Genomic DNA, 22,653 nt, shown 5'->3' with positions numbered 1-22,653 from the left:
TTTTATTGTAGTAATTTAATTACGATAGGTTCTAATTAGAGGCAGCTAAAGAGGAATAAAAATTATGAAATGAGATCAAAGCATTGCATATTTTTTTTAGTTTTTATCATGATTATAATTGCAAATAAGGGTCTAAAAGAACATGATGAGAGTTTGAATACTGGGGCAAAAGGAAGAGAATTTATATGATTCTAAGATTTTAGTCTGCAGAAAGAAGCAAGTTTTGATATTGAAATTGAGCTGGTTTAGAGAGAGTCTGGATTACAGAAAAATGAATTTGGTTTCTGACATACCAATTTTGTAAAAACGAAGCTGTATGGGCACAGGGAAGTATGAGTGTAGAGCTCAGGTAACCACCTCCCCACCAGGCTTGTAATGTTAAAAATTAGATGCCTAATCTGCGCATGCAAGGGTTGATTTAGAAATGTTGTTCTCCAAATAGGAGAAAAATACCTAGCTTAGGCAATGTCCACAGATAAAATGAGAAAGTGAAAAGGAGACACTGAGGGAAATGACAGGGGCAATTTGAACTGTAGGAAGAGGAGCGTGCTGTTTCAGTGTGGAGACAAGGGTCCCCTGGGCCACATGCAGCTCAGAAGTTCAGCATGATGGGAGGACTGGGGAAAGGCCACTACAGTTACTGAGAGGGAGAGTTTGTGTTCTCAAATAGAGGAAGTTTTTAGGGACATTGTCGTAGGAAAACCATTTTATAGGAGATGGCGGAAATTGAAACATGGAGCAGAGATTACTCACTTGAAAGTGGCTAAAAGAAGAAAGAAAAAACAATAGTAATTGGGATAAACTGGAGGTCAAGGGCATATTTGTTTAAATTGTCTTTTCCAGTTCCTGCTGACTTGAAAAATCAGATGAGAAAGAATCAAGCAAAAGAAAGGTTAGAGATTTGGTGAGCAATGAAAGAGGTGTCATAATTGGGTTTCTCAGGGTGTGGGGGGAGAATAACATCCAATTTGACTTTAAAAAGGAATGAAGACTAAGATTCTGTTGTATTTGGAATGAAGAGGAGAAAAAACAGAGCCAGTGTTGTGTTGTGATGATGAGAGGTCCATGTTGGAAGAATGTACCATCAGGCGTGAGCAACTTAGTGAAGATGCAGGCTTTAGCTGAGCTCGTCCTTGGACAGATGTTATCTTCCCTTTGCCCATGGGGAGTTAGACAGGGCTTGTGCTTGGAGTATAACCTGAACGTTGAAGTTTCACATCTGGTTTTATTTAATGCTACAGTGCAATACAAAAGATAAGAATAAGTCTGCTTGAACCTCACTAATACGAGGCTCTTCTAGAACAATTTCATTGGTGAAATAGTCTAAATGGGAAGATCCTCAATAAAGAAAGCTGTAGGTATTTGTTTTGAGTTTGGCCCAGTATTAATGTACGATGTGTCATCATTTGTAGGTTGGCAATTAATTCAGAGTCAAGTGAGACTGATTTTCCTTACCATCTTAAATTTTATGTACTTAGTAATGTCCTTCATCAACTTATATTACTAAATAAAATCATTTTCATTTTGAGACTAGGACTGTAAACAGAGGTAATATTAATTTATGCATTGTACCTGCTTTAAGAATTTTTCCTTTTGATTTATTTATGCTATAAATCAAAATTGAAATATTAAATGCTATAATTTGTTGATTCTACCACCTATTTCCTTCTGTCATCGCCTTTTTCCTAGGTTATATTCTGTGAGCAGTTATAATTACTTCCTTGCATATCAGCCCCTCTGTTCTTTTCTCCCACCACCATCATCACTTGGAAAAATCTTATTTAATTCCATTTTGTTGTCTCATGTAGGTAATTAAAGTAACTGAAAAAACAGAATATATATTAAATATTAACTGGGATTCAGAGTAGAGTATATGTACCTGATTGACTTTCTTTTTTAGATTTACTTACCATATTTATAAATAAAACCCATTTTGGTTTCTTAAATTACGTAGAATTCTATCTTCTGCACAGTCAACTGAAGTTTTCAAGAGGTAAAACTATTTTTAAAGGGATTTAAATGAATAAATATCCATACTGCTTTTAACTATTGGTTATTTACTCATGTGAGCAGTGAGAAGTCTTCAGATTTTCATAATATATTCAACAATTGAACAGATAGAATTTGCTGATAAATCATATATAAGATGTAAGAGAGAATACAAACAGAGATAACAACAAGGTTTTGTCCTACAAAACCATTTTCAAAGATGGGGAGGAGATTGGGAGAGGTTGTTTTTTGAGAGATAAAGATGAGAGAGAATTAAGAATTATGTTTTGACACATTGAGTTTATGAAGTCTTTCAGATACTTCAGATATGTAGTTATGGCATTCAGGGGAGGGATAAAGACTGAAGATAGTGCATTTTGGAATCTTCAGGGAATTGATGGTATTTATAGCCACAAGAACAGGACAAGGTTATCCAAAGCCTGAGTGCATGTGCAGAAAAGAAGTCGCAAAAATGAGGTCTGTGGCCCTCCAAAGTTGAGGTTGGTGAGATGCAAAAGAAATACCAATTCAAAAGGACCTATGTACCCCAATATTCATAGCAGTACTATTTACAATAGTCAAGTGCTGGAAACAGCCTAAGTGCCCATCAGTAAATGAGTGGAACAAAAATCTGTGATACATTTACATAATGGATTACTACACAGCAAAAAAGGGGAAGAAATTCTTACCCTTTGCTATAGCATGGATAGAACCGGAGAGCATTATGCTAAGTAAAATAAGCCAGGCAGTGAAAGACAAATACCATATGATCTCAACTATGAGTGGCACCTAATCAACAAAAGAAATAAGCAAGCAAAATAGACCCAGACACTTGGACATAAAGAAAAAACTGACAGTGACCAGAGGGGAGGAGGGAGGAAGATAAAGGCAGAAAGAAGGGGAAGGGTCAAGTCAAGGGACATGTATACAGGACCCATGGACACATACAACTGGGGGAGGCGGCATTGAATGGGGGAGGTGGGGGGTGGGTAGGGAAAGAAAGTAACGAGGGAAAAATGGAGACAACTGTAATCAAAGACAATTTTAAAAAAGAGAAAAATAATCAACAAAGGGAATGAGAAGGAACACACAGTGAGAGAGAAGGAAAATTTAAAAGGATGTTACTCCAGAAGCCAAGTGGAAAACAAAAGCTTGAGAAGAGATGAAGATCATCTGTAGCAAATACTAGAACTACTAAATGATAATTGCGTTCATCAGTGTGGTCATCAGTAAAGATCATGACAAGTAAAGTTTTGGTGGAGAGGTGGGGAAAAACAGCATAGGTAGGAGCTTCAAAACAGAATGAGAAAAGAAAAAAACTGAAGAGGAGTTTTGTCAAAGGTAGCAGACAAAATGGGTTTTTAGCTAGTAGACTATGGTCAAGAGAAAGTATTTTAAAGATCAGAATATTCTAGTATGTCTGTATACTGTGTGCTGATCCAGTAAAGAATGGAAACTGATGATGGAGGAGAAAGAGAGGAAAGATACTGGAGCAGTCTCTTAGTAAACAAGATGGGCCAGAACCAGGGATCAGGTGGAGGGGCAGGGCACTTATAAGAATGGGCAAGTCACCCAGAGAAAACAGAGGGAAGGGAGGTGTGAGGATGTGGCCAGGAGAGCTTGTTGAATGGTTTACTTCTATTGTTTCACAAGGCTCCAGAAAGAAAGATGAGGGAATTGATAAATCCAGGTGTGTGATTAAAACAATGTGGCATGGAACCCAAGGTGAGAAGGGAGGAGGAAGGGAGAGACCTAGAAGGGTGGTAGAATCAGTGAATTATAGCATGAAATGAATTGAAATTCTGGAATGTAATATGGTAAAGACTAAAAACAAATTATTTATTGAATACATGACAGTGTGTAAACTTAAATAATTTTACCTGTGTTTACATTTCTTTTCTTAAAGACAATTTCTTAGTGAAAAGTTTTGATGGCAGCGTGATTAATGAAGGTCATTTTAAATTGTGAACCATTCTGATTGTGTAGGTTTGCTTCGGAAGTCTGGCTCCGCCGTATCATATACCCAGCGGACCCCACTTCAGATAGCATTGATCTCCTGGGTCTCGTCCCAGCCTCCATTGCAGCGGGCAGTGCTGCATGGGCTCTGACTGACTCCATGGAGGGGCAGTGTGACAGTACCCACCTGGTGCCCCTGTGGGCCTCTCACTGTGAGCAGCTTTGTGCTAGGGGTCTCCACATGTGCCACCAGGAAATGTGTGGGGAGTTAATAGCATGACATTTTAACCCATAGAAGGCAGGAGATGGTGGAAAAGTTTTTCCCCAGCTTCCTCCAAAAGCTGTTCTGAGAAGCTGGGTATGGAGCTTCTATGATTTTGGAGCACGCAGTTACACTTTGCAGTGCCCATCTTCAGACATTCTCTCATCCTTCCTGGGGCTTTTTCTCCTTCCCTGTCACACGCCCTTGTCCCTCACGCCTGCTCCCAGGGCTGCTCTTCCTGATAAAGTAGGAGCCTGTGCACCCTCAACTTCAGGCTCCCTGCAAATGCAGACTGAATCAAGCACCATAACCCTTTTACACTCTACCAACTCCAATAAAGGAATAAAATGTTATTTAAACAAATGCTTGCTCTTGTGACTGTGCATCAAGAAATGTGATTAGAAGCTCTACTTTTTCTTCCTTAACATATACACTCTTGTTAATACATGATTTTAATCATTGTCTTTTGTTTATGAACTTAAACAATACTTAAACCAGTGTTATATTTTGTGGTAATTTAGACACATGATTATTCTGATCTAAAAAGTTAGAAAATAAGTGAAATAGTATAACTATATTTATTATAAATTATGTAATATGTAGAAGTATTATAATTTTTATTTTACTTGGTTTTGTTTATTAAAAATATCAGGCCTCATGATCCTTGCATGGATTATTGAAATAGCTTCTCAGTTCATTACCCTGCCTCTGAGTTTCCCTCCTTCCATTGCTACATGTTGTTCTCAGTGATTTTTCTAATACAAAGTTTTGATCAGCTCATACCTTGCTGCTTAAAATTCTTCAAGTTTTTCATTGCCAAAAATAGAGCCAAGCTCTGTGGATGACCTACAACTTGCTGCTCTTCCCTTTCAAACCTCCTTAAGCCTCATGTGCAATACCAGTGATTTTCAACCTTTCTCATCTCATGGCACACATAAACTAATTGCTAAAATTCTGTGGCACACCAAAAATATACTTTTTGCTGATCTAACAAAAATAGGTTTAATTTTGATTCATTTACACTGGACAGCTATTGTTGTTTTGGCTATTGTCATTTTTTAATTTGACAATCTAAGTGAAAAGAGGTCAGTGCCTCTAACTATATAGTCAGGTACTGCATGTTTTAAAAATTCTTGTGGCACACTGGTTGAAATTTGCTGCTCTGTACGTATTTAACTACTTGTAGGGCTCCCCGCTGGCGACACTGTTCCAGTCCTCAGGCTGGGACCTGCGGAAGTGTCTCCTCTTCTGCAAAACTTTTTTCTACACCCACTTGGGTTTGACCACTTTCCATTTCTAGGGAGGTCTACTTTGTCCTTCATTTTTTGCAATGATTTGTTGACATAATTCTGCCCTCCACTAGACGAGGTTTTGCTATGTTTTGAATGACCAGCCCTTAGCACAGTACTTGGCATGTAATTGTTCATTAGCAAATGTCACTGCAACTGCACTTTACAAAGTTGTGCTGTGTTTGTTCGAAAGTAATAAAACTAGGGTAAAATTTTTATAATTCAAAGTTTGTGTGAATTCAAATAGCTATTTCTCCCTCTTTCCCAATTCCACTGTCTTCAGGCCTCTGAAAATCAGTGGGAGTTACTATAAACTTTGGCTGGGAATTCTGGGTTTACAGCATGTTTTGGAACATGTGGGTATAAAAATTCCTTTTAGATAAAGCTTTGACTCTTCAAGGGGAATATTTAAACTTCGCTTGTGGTTAGTATTATTCTATGTCAGCAGTGGACTTGAAGGTGACTTGTTCATGTTAAAAATCCTGGAGGGAAGTTAGCCCGCTGTGCAGCCTGGGCAGCTCTTTTTTGCCCACAGATATGTTTTATTTAACCTGTGCCATATTTTAAAAGTATGAGATCATTGCCAACATTTAAAAATTAATAGATTTCACACACAGAAAATCTGGCCTTCCCTCTTCTTTTTAAAGAGCAGGAAGGTCAGGGATGCTGGCCCCACGTTTTTCCATGAGACTGCTGCTGGCTAGGACTGAACACTATTAGGCGTGTATTGTACTGCCCATCACTGTCCTAGCCCTGCCTTCTTCTGTCATTTGGTAATTTTGACCACTTGGCCATTGTGAGCATTTTGTTTGCAATCCTGACTCATGGTTGTGAAGTACACTTGTCCTGTATTAGCACTCTTGTCCTGTGAAGCCATGACCATTAATTCCATTATAAGTAAAAATTCTACCTACTATTCTGCTAGTGTGAGTTAGTTGTAAAATATTTTTCAAATACCATCTGATTAAATGTGAATATTTCCTCTATACCATGTTATCACTTAACATTTTGAACCTTCAGGCTTAAGTTAAAGTCTCTGGGGATCAACTACAATAATTTTACCACCAGCCTTTCCAAGAACCAAATTTAATAAAGTAAACCATGTTGCTCAGAAGAATTCAGATAACTCAGAATATCTGGACCATATTATCTGCTAAAATTTAGTATTCATCTTTTGATGTCCTATAACATGTCAGTGTATCTTTTACCCAACAGTGTCACGTTGCGTTATGCCAGTTTATGGTGAAAAGAAGCATTAAATATAGGATGTGCTGGGATGTCAGTGATGCACTGACATGTACAATTTGAAGACTACATTCCTGTTGGAAATAGACACCTGCAATTCATTCAGGTCCTGGGAACTTAATAAAGCTGGTGAACAAAACTAGAAATGTCCATGAACTGATGGATGAATGATGTGGGTCACCAACCCAAAAGTAGATTGTGGTATATGAGTACATTTTCATCACTAAGGATCTGAGAGCTTAACATTACCCATGTATAAAATGGTCATTTCCTAGTGTCTAAATTTGATTAGATTCTTTGAGACATACTCTAAATAGCAAACATTTAAGAAAACCATTTTCATTTTTAAAATTATAATAACTTGGTTATTAAAATTATTTAAATCCAAAAGTAGGTAATTTCATCTAAAGCTTTCTTTGCCATATTTCTCTGTATATATTATGTTAAATATGTGTTTAGTTTAAACAGTAATGACCAATGCATTTTTCTATTTTAAAAACATTTTTGAATAAAAGTATTGCATATTTATTATTGGAAACTTGGTAAGCACAATGATAAAAATTATTAGTAAACATCCCATCCAAGGATAATCACTATTAATATCTTAGAGTAATTTCTTCTAATTTTTCCATTTAGATTCCTACCTACTTACCTTCATTAATCCCTGTTCATATCTACATCTATTTGTATCTGTATATTGGCTTATTAACAATCCTTTAATTGTATCTCAGAATTTTGTGGATCTGAAACTTGGTCAGGATTTGGGGACATTTCTTCTTCTTCTCTTTTGACATAACCTGAGGTCACTTGGTGATACTCAGTTTAGCTAATAGGCTGGGCTGGAAGGTCTGAGATGGCTTTTTTACATGTGTGGTACCTTGAAAGGATGGCTTCCAAAGACTTGGCCCAACTGGAGCTATTGGACCTTCTCCCTTGGGCCACTCCATGGGACTGCTTGAACTGATTGAGCTTCCTCAGAGCATGGCAGCTGAATTCTCAGAATGAATGTTCCATTTGTACATACATTTTAAATATATGATTGAAATTCATTTGTATACCCAATTTTAAATCTGACATTTAAAATTTAAGATCATGTTGTAAGCATTCCACAAAAATTTATTGGAAATTGATTTTGATAGGCGCATAATAGTACATATTATACAATGTAATTTACTTATCCACTGTTCTATTATTACATAAGTAATAATTTTATTATGTTAATATGTAAAAAAATTGCTGCACATACATTTTTGCCTGACTTTTTACTACTTTTTAAATATGTAGTCCAAGAAGCAAAATTAAACAAGGGTTTGAAAAATTTCTGGGCTGATGATATAGATGGTCAAACTGCTTTCCAGAAATGTAGTACTTATTTGTACTATCACCATTATTGTTAAATACTTATTCACTATACCTTCACCAGCATTTTCAGTTTTCAGTCTTTATACATTTGATTGTCATAAACATCTTATTGATGTTATTTGTATTTATGTGATCACTAGTAGAAGTGAAATATTTTCATGTTTATTATTAATTTATACTACTTCTCTTTTGAGAAGTATAAATTAATATTAAACTTCTCAATAGATGCCCATTCATCTGTTGAGACACTATTTTTAAAATTAGTTTATTTGAACTCTTTATGTATTGAATGAGTTTTAAAGATGTAAGTTGTGATAAGGTATACCTATTTGCTTTTGGAACAGAAATTTATAGTGATAAGATTCATAAAGCTTAGGATTCTTCTACATGTCATGAATTTGAATCGGATTTAACATACTTTTGAAATTATTTTGCTTATTTTTATTATTGACAGTTTTACTCACTACTGCTACTTAATCTAGGCTATATAGAAAGATCATAAAAATTAAGATGAGTGCAATTAAAAAATTCTTTTCTCAAAAAATATATAAAATATATAATCAGCATAAAATTTAATGACTTTGACTTTCAAAATAGCAAACAATTTTTTAATGTTTTTAAATTTCAGAAAGTTATGTTAATTGTATTGTGCTTTTATTATAAAGGGAAAATCATTTCCCTTTATAATCATCATTTTTTATTTGTACACATAAAATAGTAATGGTTTGAGTATTATTTCACATTATTATTGTATATAGTTTCTGAAGAGAGAAGAATGACAATACACTTCTACCTAAAGATGTTTGTATTGCCTATTTTACAAAGCAATTTGAATTATTTAAAGACTATGATTTCACTCACTCCTTCTTTTGTGTTCATTTCAGGACACTGTCATACAGGTTGAGAAGTGGTGAAAGTATAGTGGCTGATACACAGACAGTTGCAATTACGTAATCGATGTGTATTTTGAGTGTGAAGGACCATGAAGCTTATTGTGGAAATTCACTGCACAATTTCAGTAGCAATATCACAAATTGTCTTGGGAAACAAAACAAAACAAAAAGAACACAGAAAATCTCAGAAAATATTTTTTTTGCTGTAAAATGAAAGCATTTCATCATGATGTCCTGCCAAGATTTGTCCTCAATAAATTTAAAGTTGTTCTTTTAACTTTCCACAATTCTGTAAAGTGCCTTGCTATTGGTTTTGAAACATATTTTCTCAAATAATTCTTACTCAGAGCCAGATTGTCTGATGTCTGCTAACTTGCCTATTAGTCATTTTTCTGTGGCCTTTCTTTTCTTTCTGCTTTATTATGCAAGCATTCCTGTAAACTAGCTTGACCACTAATATTAGCCTTATAGTGGTTTGGATTACAGTTCTAGCTCGCACATGAATAAAGGCTACATGTATATTTTTAATTTTTTCCTTCCTTCCTTCCTTTGCTATATTTGGCAATCTTAAAAAAAATATTTGCAGTAAACTTTCATTACTAGCTACATAACATGAGATGCTATGTGAAATTGTAATCACTCCTCCATGCAACCTAACAAAGGTAACATGGTAATTTTGTATTAAGACACAGTGCGATATCACACAATTACATGATGTTATTTCATCCCCTTTCTTCTTCAGACTTTCATAACAGTCCCCCTTATTGCTGATGGGTTGCCGATACTGGTGTCATGTGGCTTTGGAACAACAGCAGAATGTTAATTTATTCCCCAGTGTTACCTAGAGGCCCTGACGTGGGTTTAGGCTTGGTGATGCCCTAATTTAAATAGTGGGTAGGGCCTGGCTGATCAGGTGGCCCAGAGCTAGCACAATAGGCTGTGAGGGGAAGCCCCACTCCCTGATCAGGGCAGATCAGGAGGATTCCAAGTGTAATTGGCCTCCGGGGAGTGTGTAAGTCACTCTGTACACCCCCTTCAGACTTCCCTAATGCCTCGCCAGCTGGAAGGAAAAGTGCTTTCTTGTATTGCCCACAAAGGAAGCGGGGAGTGAGGAGAGCACAACTGGAGAAATTAAAAAACAGGAGAGACAGGGACACAAATGAAGAGGTGGGTAATAATATTGTACATCTAAAAGCCGGGAGGGTATGTCATAAACAAATGGGCTTCCAGTGGTCAGTAGACAATTATATCCTGTTATCTCATTTCAAATGCTGACTAATTACATAGAGCAGGAGGAAATTAGCACAGGAACCTCATTTGTTGCCAAGTCCACATCAAAATGTTGTAAAAGAAAAACATGAAATCAATCTTCCATGGCTTTGAAAACTCGTAGTTCCTGAAGTTTAAAGCTTGGCACAAAGTCCTCTAAATGTAAGATGACTTATTGGATGTTCAAAATCAGAAATTAACTTGTAAAAGAGAAAAAAACAGTATAGTTGCCACCTTTTTGTGATCTAAACAACCAGTTTAATATATATATTTTTCTTTATCATGAAACTATTGTTTAAATACCCGACTCCAGTTCTACTTACTTTATGCCAAACAATGATTTGCTAAAATGGGGAAATATCTTCTTGAAATTTCTCTTGGGACACATTTGACTTATTTCAGCATTTAAATGAGTTCCTCAACTTCCTATTCAGAGAGGTGCTGGTAAATAGGAAAGCTGTATTTTGTTTTTTTATAACTTTTCTGAATATAAATTTTTTTGAAAACCAAATCACTTTCTTTTTAAAAGATATATCACCACTAAACAAAAGTAAAAATTACTTCCCTAAATTAACTGAAAAACTTTTAAATAGGCATAAAACCCAAAAAACAAAAAAGCAAACAACACTCCCCCCTAAAAAAACCCCGTTTAATAATAAAGCACCAAACCTCTGTTAAAATACTTCAGAACGTATGTAAGCATGAGAGAGTGGAGAGAGTCAATAAGCCAAACCTGCCGTGTGACCTCTGGCAGTGAGACGCCTCCCTGAATCAGGGTGCCTGGTCCTTCCCGTGGGTCGGCAGTGTGTGCCTGTGTCTCAGAGGTCCCTGTGGGCTAGGCACAGCACTCTGTTCTTGTTTCAACCAGGATATAGTACCATTGCTTTTTCAGTATGGAATTTTGGAGCAAGATTTCTTTTTGGAGAAAGACACTATTTCATAATTCTGCTGGTTTAAACATTTTTTGAAAACAGAGCTGGACTAGATGATTTCTTGCAACCCAGTTAGCTCAAATACTCTGTGTCAGATATCTCCGGGAAAATCCTTGTAATGACAAGGTACAACACTGTATCTGAACTGGAAACTGCTGGTGACAAAAATAGGGGGTCTTATCATACTTAATCAAAAACTCTTTTTTTCCCTGTGACAAAAAAAAGACTCTTTAGGAAATTAATTTAAATAACTCTTTTTAATAGTAGTCACATGGATAGCTTTCACTTGCTATTTTAACAGGGAAGTTTGTTACTGGTGGAGTAGGGAAAAACAATCTTTTAAATGTCAGCTTCCGTCAGGTGTGAGGCTCTTACTGTCCTCCCGTCTCCTTCCCGTGCTGTTCTGATGAAGGCGATGTTGCCATAGATTCACTTGCTGTCGTAGTAGTAAAGAATAAAGGAAACAAGTAAGAAAGCCAGTACCAAATTAAGACAACTAAAAAGGCATAATGAGGTTAATATTTTTGAAAGTATTTCTGATGTATTTAGCAAGTTGCTTAGTAACTCCTTATCCATTGCACAAATAGCATCTGTAGTTTTAGGCTGAATCCCTGGGAGTAGAGGCAAGACTCTTCTTAAGTAGATGGGTTTTCTAAATTCTGTAAGCTTCACTGCACATGCCAGTCCCACCACGGAGTCTTGGAGCACATGTAAGCAAAGTTCCCATTAGGGGGAAGTGTAAAGCCATTCGATGGTGAAGGGAGTGGTCCAAAGAAGAGAGGAGGGGCAAAGGCAGGAATTGAGACACTAGTGTCCAGGCCTGCCTCTGGGGCCCCCTGGTAGCTGTGGGATGGGTAGTGAAACTGAGGGTCATGGCTTCAGAAGGAAGACTCAACAGAGGGACACTGTGCGTATTTGGTATTTGGAATTCTGGGAGGAAACTTTCTCATATGAAACTCTTCACAACAGGAAGTGTCTGGAGAAGAGATGTGGCCGTATGGCTTGTTCAGGCAGACACAGCCTGAGACATGATCTCAGATGTGTGGGGCACAGTTGAAGCTGTTGCCTGGCCAACTACAAAGGCAGTCACTGAGGTGACTATCATAGTGACACATGGCAGAGCAGACCGCCCAAGTTGAGGCTCAGATGAGAGCTACACCCAGAGCTCAGAGAATCTATAGCTTAAAGAGAGCCAAGGGCATGGCCTTGTAATTAGGAGAGACAGCAAAATGTGCCAGAGGGCTTCACTGTGTGCTGTTGCTGCCAAGAAAAGGAACTACAAATTTCACCAGTCATATTAGCAGGGGAGTCAATAAAGACAGAGATGAATGACCAGAGATGAGCAGGGCTAGGCCTTTCCTCTTCCATGTGGGCTGTAGAAGCTCCCCACGCACTCAGATGCCACACTGGGCATGGTAGGGCTAGACAGTTTTCTGGGAAGATGCAGTTTTAGCCCGCATTTTGGGGAATGCCTTAGTACTGGGCAATTCAGCACAGTCGATCACCCTTCCTTTAACTTCAGAAAGGCACTGGTCATAGGAAAATGTTTTATCTAACTGCATAGTGACAAGAAGTAGAGCTACCCTAACCGTGCAGTGACCAGAGGGCAATGCCTGCCCAGTAACTGAAGGGATCAGTCATTATGGAGGTTTGCCTATTAAAAAGGTAACAGGACTTAGGTAAGAGGTGTTTTTTCCCAGTGTCATCAAAAGTCTTTTAGATCTGGGTTATCGTCTTTTCTGGTGATTTCTCTCATTTCAGATGGATTTTACTTTTTTTTAAAAAGCCACATTGATGAGGTCCAGGATTTAGGTTCAACAGTTTCAAGTTACAAATCTAGTTCTTGAAAATGGAGAATGTGATACTTTGTGCTTCTTTAATAGCTTTTGTATACTTCCTACCATGTTTCCTATTCAAAGTTCATGGAGGCAGTGTAGCGTGGTGGTTAAGCAAGTGGGAGTTAGTTCCAGGTTTCATGGGTTCAAATCCTACCTCTCAGTTTTCACTGGCCAGATGTTGCAGACCTTGACTCATGGTGGCTTGTATTTCTCATCTGTGGAAGGAGATAATACCAATGAAGGGACTTTTATTCACCTTGCAGGTTTTTTTGTGAGGATGAAATGAGATAATGCATTTATAGTGTGCCGGGCATATAAAAAACTGTAAATGTCATTTTCTACTTTTTACAGTTAACATACGAGTCCGCTAGGCTGTAAGGTTGTTGATCACAGGGGCCTTGCCTGCTTTTGCCGACCTGTTTATGCCCTGTGTCTGGAATAGTGTTAGCATTAAATGATTTTTAGTTATTGTTAAGAGTAATTTTTGAAAAAAGTACTCACAGCCATCATCCTCTACTTTCTATCTGAATTTCTCTCATTCTTACAATTTCTTCTTCTTAGGCTTACAAGGGAAAGAAAAGAAGGAAACTGAAAATTTACTGGGGGTAAATACTTGAGCACTGTTAGGAAGATACACATATTTGAAATCTCAAATGTAACTGTCTTCTAGGACCTCTGAGGCAGGCAGAATAGGGTCAAATACCAATCTAAAAATCTGAAGATCTGGCTCCTGTATTTCCCTTGCCAAAAAACTTCCATAGTCTTCTCCTTAAAATCTTTAAAATTAGAGGGTTGAATTAGATAAGGGCTAAGGTCATGTCCAGCTCTAGGCTTCAGCAATTCAAGTAGAGAACAAAACAAGACAGGATATAATTAAGTGCTAAGTTGTGTGCTGAACATGATAATACTCTTTAAAACCTTCAATCTTTGCTCTAAAAAAATCCTTCAAGTGTTAATCTTTCCCTTTTCCTTTTGAGAACCTGCTGTCCTTGTGCAGGACTGTTCTGAATGAGATGGAGAAGAACACACCTGTGTAGACATTCCCCAGCAGCTGAGAACACCTGACAGCAGCGACGCAGCTAACATTGTTGCGCACCACGCGTCATTGAGGGAATAAGCATGGCTCCCACCTAGAAGGTTTATGAGCTTCAGCAGGCTGGCAAATTACTCCATAATTACAGCTGTCCTTGCAGCAGGACAGAAACAACAAGCAGCATTGTCTCTGTATCTTGAGGTGGCTGAGCATCACACCACCTACCTGTCAAATTGCCTTTTCCCTCCGTCGTTCTGCTTCTACTTTTTTTTCCTCGTGTAAGACAAATTGCTCTAGTCCTCTTGCTGAGAAAGTGTGTAGTGAGTTGCACAGCTCTAAGTCTGGTGGCTTAGGCTATTCTACAGCCCTAATTTGTGAGCAGGAGACCATTTCAGTTTCCCTGAGCTCCTCTCTTAAGAGGAGTCTAACAAAAACCCTTCACAGGCTCTAAATTGTAACTCAGAACATACCGCCTTGCCTCTGGTGACACCAAAGGCTGACTTCACTAAGTATCACTGCAAATCTAAGAAGGAGGCCAGATATTCTGGTACTGAAATCTCACTCTATTTGGAGAAGCAAGGCTGCCATTTGCTTTTTTCACTAACGGTTTGCTCTGGCATGACTACTTTCACATACACCAGTCTTTTTGGAGTCAGGATGCATGCATGGAGGTAGAAGATTTGGTTCTAGTTGAAATTCCCCTTGTTACTTGAATTTTCAAGGGATTTCTTTGGTGACTGATGTGTGGGCACAGCTATTTCTGCCAAGGAGATTCTAGTATCTTTCTGCAGAGTATGGGCCTGTGGACTCTAAAGGAGTGGTAGGATGTATTGGTGGCACTTTTCAAACTGTCAGGCATCCTTTCTGCCAGCAGCAGGAAAGGACAGTAGCAAAGCCTACAACGTGTAGGAGATTCTCAGGCACACTTTTATTTGAGCATCAGTGATAAATAGGACTTGATTTAGGCTAAATGTCAGAGCTCCCATATTTCTTATCAATGGTGTCCTCCTGACTTTCAAGCTTATTCTTTTGCTCTCAGGAGCAAACTGCATGGAAAGTGCCATACTCTGGAACTCCTGGCTCCTTAGATTAGAAGACTCACCAGAAGGCCCCTGCCTGAGGACGTGGCCTCTCATAAACGGAGTCCTGGCCCAGTCCCCTTTCTCTTTTCCTTTTACCTCATTCAAACTCCCTGTCCAACACGCCTCTGTCCCTTTGCCTCGAGACTCTGTATATGACCAGAGCTCTTTCTCACTGGTGTTCTCTCTCATGCTCCTTGTGATCCTGTGTGTTAATTATGATGTTGCTTACTCTCCGGGTGGGTGAGCAGGTGGGCATGTATAGCTTAAGATCTTCTCAGGGGTTTTTGGAGGGAAGCCAAGCATAATTTTGTAGCCTGGTGAGTGGGAAAGGGAGCCCCTGCAGTTCAGGAGTGAAATCTAGATATAAACCCTTTCCTATTCTTTAGAGCGCTTTGTATTTTGTTTGGTAACTTGCTGATTAGCTGCCTGTCTCTCAAGAATTTATACTCATGACAAGAGAGGCTATCAGTTGTGCTCACACTGAGTGTCTAACCTCTGACCCAGTGCCTAGCATATATCAATATTTGATGTTCAGTACATATCTATTGAATGAAAAAAAAAAAGGCAGCAAATCCCTTTAAACTTGTTTGCCAGTGTATGTGTGCAGGGGAGGGAGAAAGATCCAGGAACATTGTACATCAGAGGTTTTCAAACCTTTTTGGTTCGCAGTGTTCTTAGTGTCTCAGCAGGTTTTCTCACAGGATTCCCAGCGCCCCCTCTAAATATATTACAGTTTCATTTAACTGTGGGGTGCAAACAATTTAATAATATTTATATCCTAATGACTTAGTGGCCATTTAAAAACATACAGAAATTTAAAAACATATATTTTTTCTAGTATTATATATGAGTGGGATGTGTGCCTATGAGGCACTGCACAAATTCTCTGAATTTGGGGTCTGTAGCCTCAGTTCTCGTTTCACATTCTACCTTGGTTTTCATGTAGAACTGGCCCATAGAAACTTTGTTAAGCCCAATTTCACAAAGGCATGATGTCATCAAAAAGAATCCAGCACAGTCTAATACTGAAACTGGGAACAGGCTCAGTCACCTAGTTTGTGGGGTATCTGACAGATATAGAATGTCTCTGTGTCTCCCTCTAAAATTAAAAATTATCCTATGGCGAAATCACTGTGGAATCCTGGGGCGTGTTGGCGCAAAAGTTTTAGAGTGCATAGCTATAGTCATATTGATTTCAAATACTGGAGGAATCATAGTGAAAAATATGATGAGGAAAAGGTAATAAAAGTTTTAGTCATATTGTAAATGACTTAACCAATTATTCCTAATTTTCATTCCATAACAGTCATCATTAAATATGTCATGGGTTAGCTTTGTTACATTCAATTTGATTAAAGTCAAAGACTTTAATCATAGTCTACTTTCAAAGACTATGATTTTAGAGCAACAAGACTAATTTTTCATGTTATTCACATGAATTGGTTTCCTTACTTTACCTCCCTCAGGTTTAACCTTCACACTTTGAGGCCCGTGGAGCATGGTATCTGCTTACAACTCAAGAAAGGATGTAAGGCGTCCTTCTGGCCTTGCTCACACTCGTAGTGTTAGGGGGCTTATAGCATCTGCAACACATCACAGCATTTGTGTCAACCTACACATTATTTCTTGGAACTGGAGGAATTTACTTAAAAGGCTTCCCATGAAGCCTTTACTTAAAAGGAAATTCTATGACAAATAGGTACAATCTAACATCAGTCCTCTCTCTAAATGCTTTATCCTTGGCATTTATAAATGTTTATTACCATAGTGCATCCTTGAGTGAATTTGGGTTTTAGAAGATAATTTGTAATCCTTATCATTACTTTCTTTAGAATCCAGCCAACCACTGCCCTTTCTTAGCCAAAATGTAAGACCTTAGAAGGTTAAACGAATTTCACCCCCACAAAAAGTCAACATCAAGTATTTCTTTAAACATGGACTCCTTGACAAACACATCTCTCTATTTGCAAGGCCCATGAATTTAAAGCATCCGGTAATAACAGGCCTGTTCTCTCTCTTGGAGCTGGAAGCTCCTTGTGAAATGGTATCCTGCCAAAGTGCCACTGCAATAAAGCTCTACATCCTAACGTTGGTGTCAAAGTGCCAGAAAACCAGGACTGGCAGTGGGCTAATTTGGGAGAGCTGTCTGCCTCAGCCTCCCCCACACACTCCTACTGATCAAGTCACCCACACGAGCGATTCAGCTTGTCAAATGTTCATGGGTAGGGGAGAAGCGGATGAAAGGAAATTGCGATATGCCTTTTCCTTTCACTCAATACCCAGATTCCTTTGCAGAACTGATCCAGCCTCTGAGAGCTCCTGGAACATTGCTCCCCATTGAGATTAATGGCTTCATAAGCAGACCCCTCACTAAAAGTGGCATTACTTGTGCTGTATAGTGTTTTGACAACATCTAACACTTTCTCAGACATCCTTAAATAAATGTGAGTACCTAGATATAAGACTGTCTTCACTAATAAATCTCTTGCCTGATTACTTAATCATCTTTTTTTTTCTATTAAAAATGAACAATTAAATGAAGGGAAGTCAGCAGCTCTGTGGCCAGAGACAGTTGGGTAGGTGAGAGCCCTGCTACAAAGTTTGGGGTTTAAGGTAAGAGAGCTACGGGCAAAAAAGCAAAATCTGTGTTTTACAAATGCTTGCTTTTTTTTTTGGTAAGCTAAGCCTTGAGTCTTTATGACCATATGTAAAGTCATAAGTGTGCAAATTTTAAGCCCTTTCTCTCAATCTATCCCAAAACTATAAAATGAGAACAAAAGTAATCCTGGCTTCCTCCTTGGTATGAGGCTCCAATGGACTAATACCTATAAAGCTCTTAGCACATAGCAGGCATGAAATTATCGTTTTCTTCTTTCTTTTCCTTTTCTTTTCTCATCCTATTATTATGATTGACTTAAACAACCAATAGGCATGGAATAGGTGTACCATAAGGTAAATTTGTATTAATGCAATTGGTCCCCAACGTTTGGTCTTAGTTGAATATAACATGAGAAGGAAAATAATTAAAGAAATTCTACCTAGCTTGAAGAAATTACAACAAAATGGATATGGCCCTCAGAGGTCCTGACTTTTTATTTGTAAGAATGACTTACCCTGAGGCAGTGATACTGTGCAGCTTGTGAACTGCTCACTATGCTTAACAAGCGGTTTGTGGCTCATTATAGCCTGATTTACTGTGTGTACCCTGTGTGTGTGCTGCTGTCCTCAGAAAGGAGCTTCAAATAAAACATGTAGGTTCCACTCTCCGTGTCTTAACATATGGTGTGTGGCAGTTCTCACCATGAACGTAGAGTACCTGGTACCTCAAGGTGATGCCTTATTTCTCCTTAACAGTCATGAGGGGTAAATGTAGCCACATGCCATCATGGTAAGTGGTTAGAATAAGTTATCAGTGTAAACATTTGACAAGCAGTAACGGGAAATGGAGCTGAGCATTACAACTAATGGAGGCAGTGGTCTGCAGGCCCCCATTGCTGGAGGACTGCCAACAGAGAGAGGGCAAAGCTTTACATGTATGCATGAGTATTTCAGAGGTGCAGGGAACAAGGTAAAAACCTGTGTGCGTATGTGTATGTTTATTTGTGTTTTTCGTGTGTGCGGGTGGGGGGTGTTTCACTGTTTTTAAAGAAGGGGATCCCTTTTGTGTTTTTCGCTTGTTTTCCTGTGCACAGAAGGTTTTCTGAAGGCCGTCTTCTGTGCACTATGCATATGGTAGCTATGATTTTTCTCCTCCTAGTGCAGTTCCTTTTTAGAGAGTGGCAAAAGTGCTATTTGAATCTCACAGAGGCCAGGCTTTCCTGATTATATTTTTAACCTTATTTTGTCAGTTCACACTGTCAGGCTTCTAGGCCATCTTCCTCAAAAGACACCTCATTTTCATTTTCCATCCGTTTCTCTCCACGACTTTTCACATAGCTTCCTTCACACCACTAATTTCACTTTAGAGCTGGCATCCTATCCCCAGTCCCTGGGCTCGCTGTGCTAACATGTTTGAACATGATTAGTTTTTATTAATGTAAGAGAGGCAAAGCTTCGAGAATCACACACCTCTTAATTTGCTGTAGTTCCAAAGGGGGATCTCAACCCTGGAAACTGAAAATGAATGGACTCTTGGAGATGCAGACACACTGGGCATTCTCCTGATAAGTGGAAAGTGTTGCTTTATAGTTGCAGAAAGGATTTTCTTTAAGTTGTCTATTACAGTTCCAATCCCTAGCTATCAAATGCCATGGAATAACCAAATAATCAAGAGTATTTTCTGGTCACAGATGATGATTACTTTACTTAAGCAATGCTTGTTACGTATTTAGTTCAAAAAATGAAGAGATTTTAACATCATTATGATGGTATTTTCCCCCACTATAATCCTGAAAATGTAGTATTTACATATTCCATTATTCAACAAATATGTGCCAAAAACTGTGGTAGGCACTCAGAAAGCAATGGAGTTGTATGAGATTATCCATTAGGGAGTTAGAGTTAAGGTGAGTATTGCATCAGCTTAACACTGTCATTAAAATTTAAAATTTAAAAATATATACAAACAGATATCTGATACTTGATTTTAGACAGATTTGATGTGGCAATAAGACATTAAAATAAGGGTAAAATACCAAGGGCCATATAAAGGAGTGGAGGAGATTATTAACTCTGAAATCTAAGCTGAGGATGGTTTCTACACTTGCACTTTAAATTCAGTTTCTATGCAGGCCAATGAAGAAATTCCATGAATCATGTAGTATTCATTTTCTAATAAAAGAATAGATGCCAGTTGGTAAGAAAAACATTCCTGGAAATAAACTCTAAAAGGAACCTAATACTGGATTGCTATAATAAAAGAAAATATCTTTAATTGTGGCCTGTAGAAAGGATGAAGAAAATGTATTCGTATGGTCATTTCTTATAGTGACCCTTGGTCAAAGTCAAGAGAATAACATTATATAGCAATATATATAAATAACACTATATAGCAATTAGATAGCAACTTATACAGTGAGTAAAATGAGATAAGCTGTCAGGCCTCTGGAACCTGGTGTTTTGTTGCAGTGGAGGCAGCTGGGCATGCTGTCCATGGTTTATGGATGGGTGTGCATTTGAAAACCAGCATTTCTCAGAAGACTTGATTGAAGGAGCTCAGGCCCAAGCTCCTGCTGACAATGTTGACATCAGTGCCACCCCCCATAACCTCACTAACACTGTGGGCTCTTCCCAAATAGTGGGTAGATCCCTCACCTTTTAAACCTCCACCCTCAGCACTGTTGGCAGCTGCTTCAGTCTACTCAGCAGCTATATGCCACCCCCACCCCCTTTTATTTTTACCAGCAATGCTTCTAGATTCTTTTACCTGCTGCTGGGGCTTATATTGGGGCATCATAGATGACTTGTGGCCTAAATAAGTGGAGAATGTGAAAGTGTTTTAGAATGGTAGCAACCAGGGTGGTTATGCCGGCATACATTCATGTCCCCTGATGAGAATGTCGTCTTCCCTTCCCTGAGCCCTTACTAAATACTGTGGTTTTCCTTCTCATGGGCATTTATCATATATATTTCTTATATTCTTTACAGATGATAACAAAGGTTGTGTCCAGGTCTTGCTTGATTTCTGTGTCTCACAGCACTTAGCAGTGTCTCTCATACTCACTAGACTATCCGTTAAAAGTATAAATGAATGTGACACAGCCCAGTTCTTTTGGTTTATGAGCATGGGTGGAAACAGGTGAGGTGTTGATTTTAGCTGGATTGAAAACTTTGAGTAGTTTGGTGTGATTTTGATGTCTAATTACTAAGTCATGTAAGATTTTAAAAGCAAAAGCCCAAGAAAAACAGATAAAACAAGAACCTACTTCTTCAAGTATTTTTGAGATTGAGTGCTTGGAGAAGCCTCATATATTGACTCAGAAGGTCACTTTAAGAAACTTGTAGGCCTCTTTCCTCTGACTTAATTATAAATAAGGTCACCATATAATTTTTTGTCCAAATTGGGACATTTTTGAGGGTGAAAAGGGCAGTTTTAACAATTATGTCAGGGCCACAGCCATTAGCCAGCACTGTCCTTGGGAAAATGGGGGTGTATGGGTCCCTTGGTTATAAACATATTTTTATTTTATGAATCACTGTTTGCCAGTGTGACAATTTGCCCTTCTGGGGCCGTGAAAAAGGCAAGAAATGACACACATCAGGCATTTTACAATTCCCCAAATTGCCTTTTTTATGTATGCAAAAGATTGGGATCTTTCCTATATTTTTCATCCCACCCTAAAGCACAATCTCAAATCCTAGGCATACACTAGAATGAAGGGAATATGGAATTCTTTTTCATATGAGAATATGGAAGATTAGCTGACATGGAGTACTGTTAAACCAATTAGCTGGTGAAATTCTCAGACAAGAAAATTACATCCCAGTAGATGACACTTTTAAATGTAAGCTTTAAAATTTGGTAAGATTCTGATGGAGAAGAAGGGATCAATTTTGGTGGAATACTCATTCATTGGAAGAGATATTTGTCCTTCGCATAGAGGAACATGGGAGCAGACAGAATGGCTAACCTGAGATAAAATAGAGGCCTAAACACATGGGGGGACAGTTCTGGCTTTCTGAGTGATCAGTCATTTGCTTGCAGTATGAAGTGTCTGGATTTATCACAGTAATATTCTGGTTTGTTTCTGTAGACCATCCAGGTGTCATTATAACTATGCTGATAGCCTTGTCATCACTGCTGATGATCAGAATTCTCTTTGTTGGCCCTATGTGACAAAGTGGCCTTCAATAATTGAAGATGAAACAAACCATTATGTGCCGAAGGTAAAGCAAGTGTCTTTAGTGAGATCTTCTGTCCCATAAGAAAGGAGCAGAAGTTTGTCAGAAGTGATCAGCAGGTTTCCTTAGAACAGAACGTTAAAAGGAGTGGAAATAAAGGGACCCTCCCTGTCTTTATAAATTACACAAGAGTATACAATTTGCTCATCTTCACCTTGTAATTTGGACTGGAAAAATCTCTTGTGCATAAACTGCCTTTCCTGAATCTACCACAATTAATCCAGAAGAGAAGTGGGAATGGGTAGAAGTTCTTTTTTTAAATTTTTTTGTTGTTAATTAAAAAAACAATTATCAAGGACTTCTAATTACTTTATAAGTGCTGTATGGCCTGTACCTGCTCCTTAGCAAATTAGTGAGATAATGCAGGAAACATCATATTAAACAGAATTACTCTTTCTCCTCCTCCAGATTCACATATCTTCTTAATAGGCCTCTTCTTGTGCAACACCTTTGTGAAACATTTGTATCTATTGAGCTATCTCACTGTTATTAGCATTGTGCATTGGTTTCTAGATTTTTTTTATCCAGGACCTAGATTTTTTTATCCAGGATAAATTGACAAGCCTCTAAGTGTAAGTAGGTACAGACATGAACTCTTTACATCTTTAAAGATATTTCCTTAGAACAAGTGAGTATTCTGGCAGTAATAAAATTTTTGTGTTG

This window comes from Artibeus jamaicensis, unplaced genomic scaffold (assembly GCF_021234435.1).
Source record: "Artibeus jamaicensis isolate MK-2021 breed Jamaican fruit bat unplaced genomic scaffold, CSHL_Jam_final contig_373, whole genome shotgun sequence".
In the NCBI taxonomy this organism is placed as follows: domain Eukaryota; kingdom Metazoa; phylum Chordata; class Mammalia; order Chiroptera; family Phyllostomidae; genus Artibeus; species Artibeus jamaicensis.
This window is presented reverse-complemented; position numbering follows the sequence as displayed.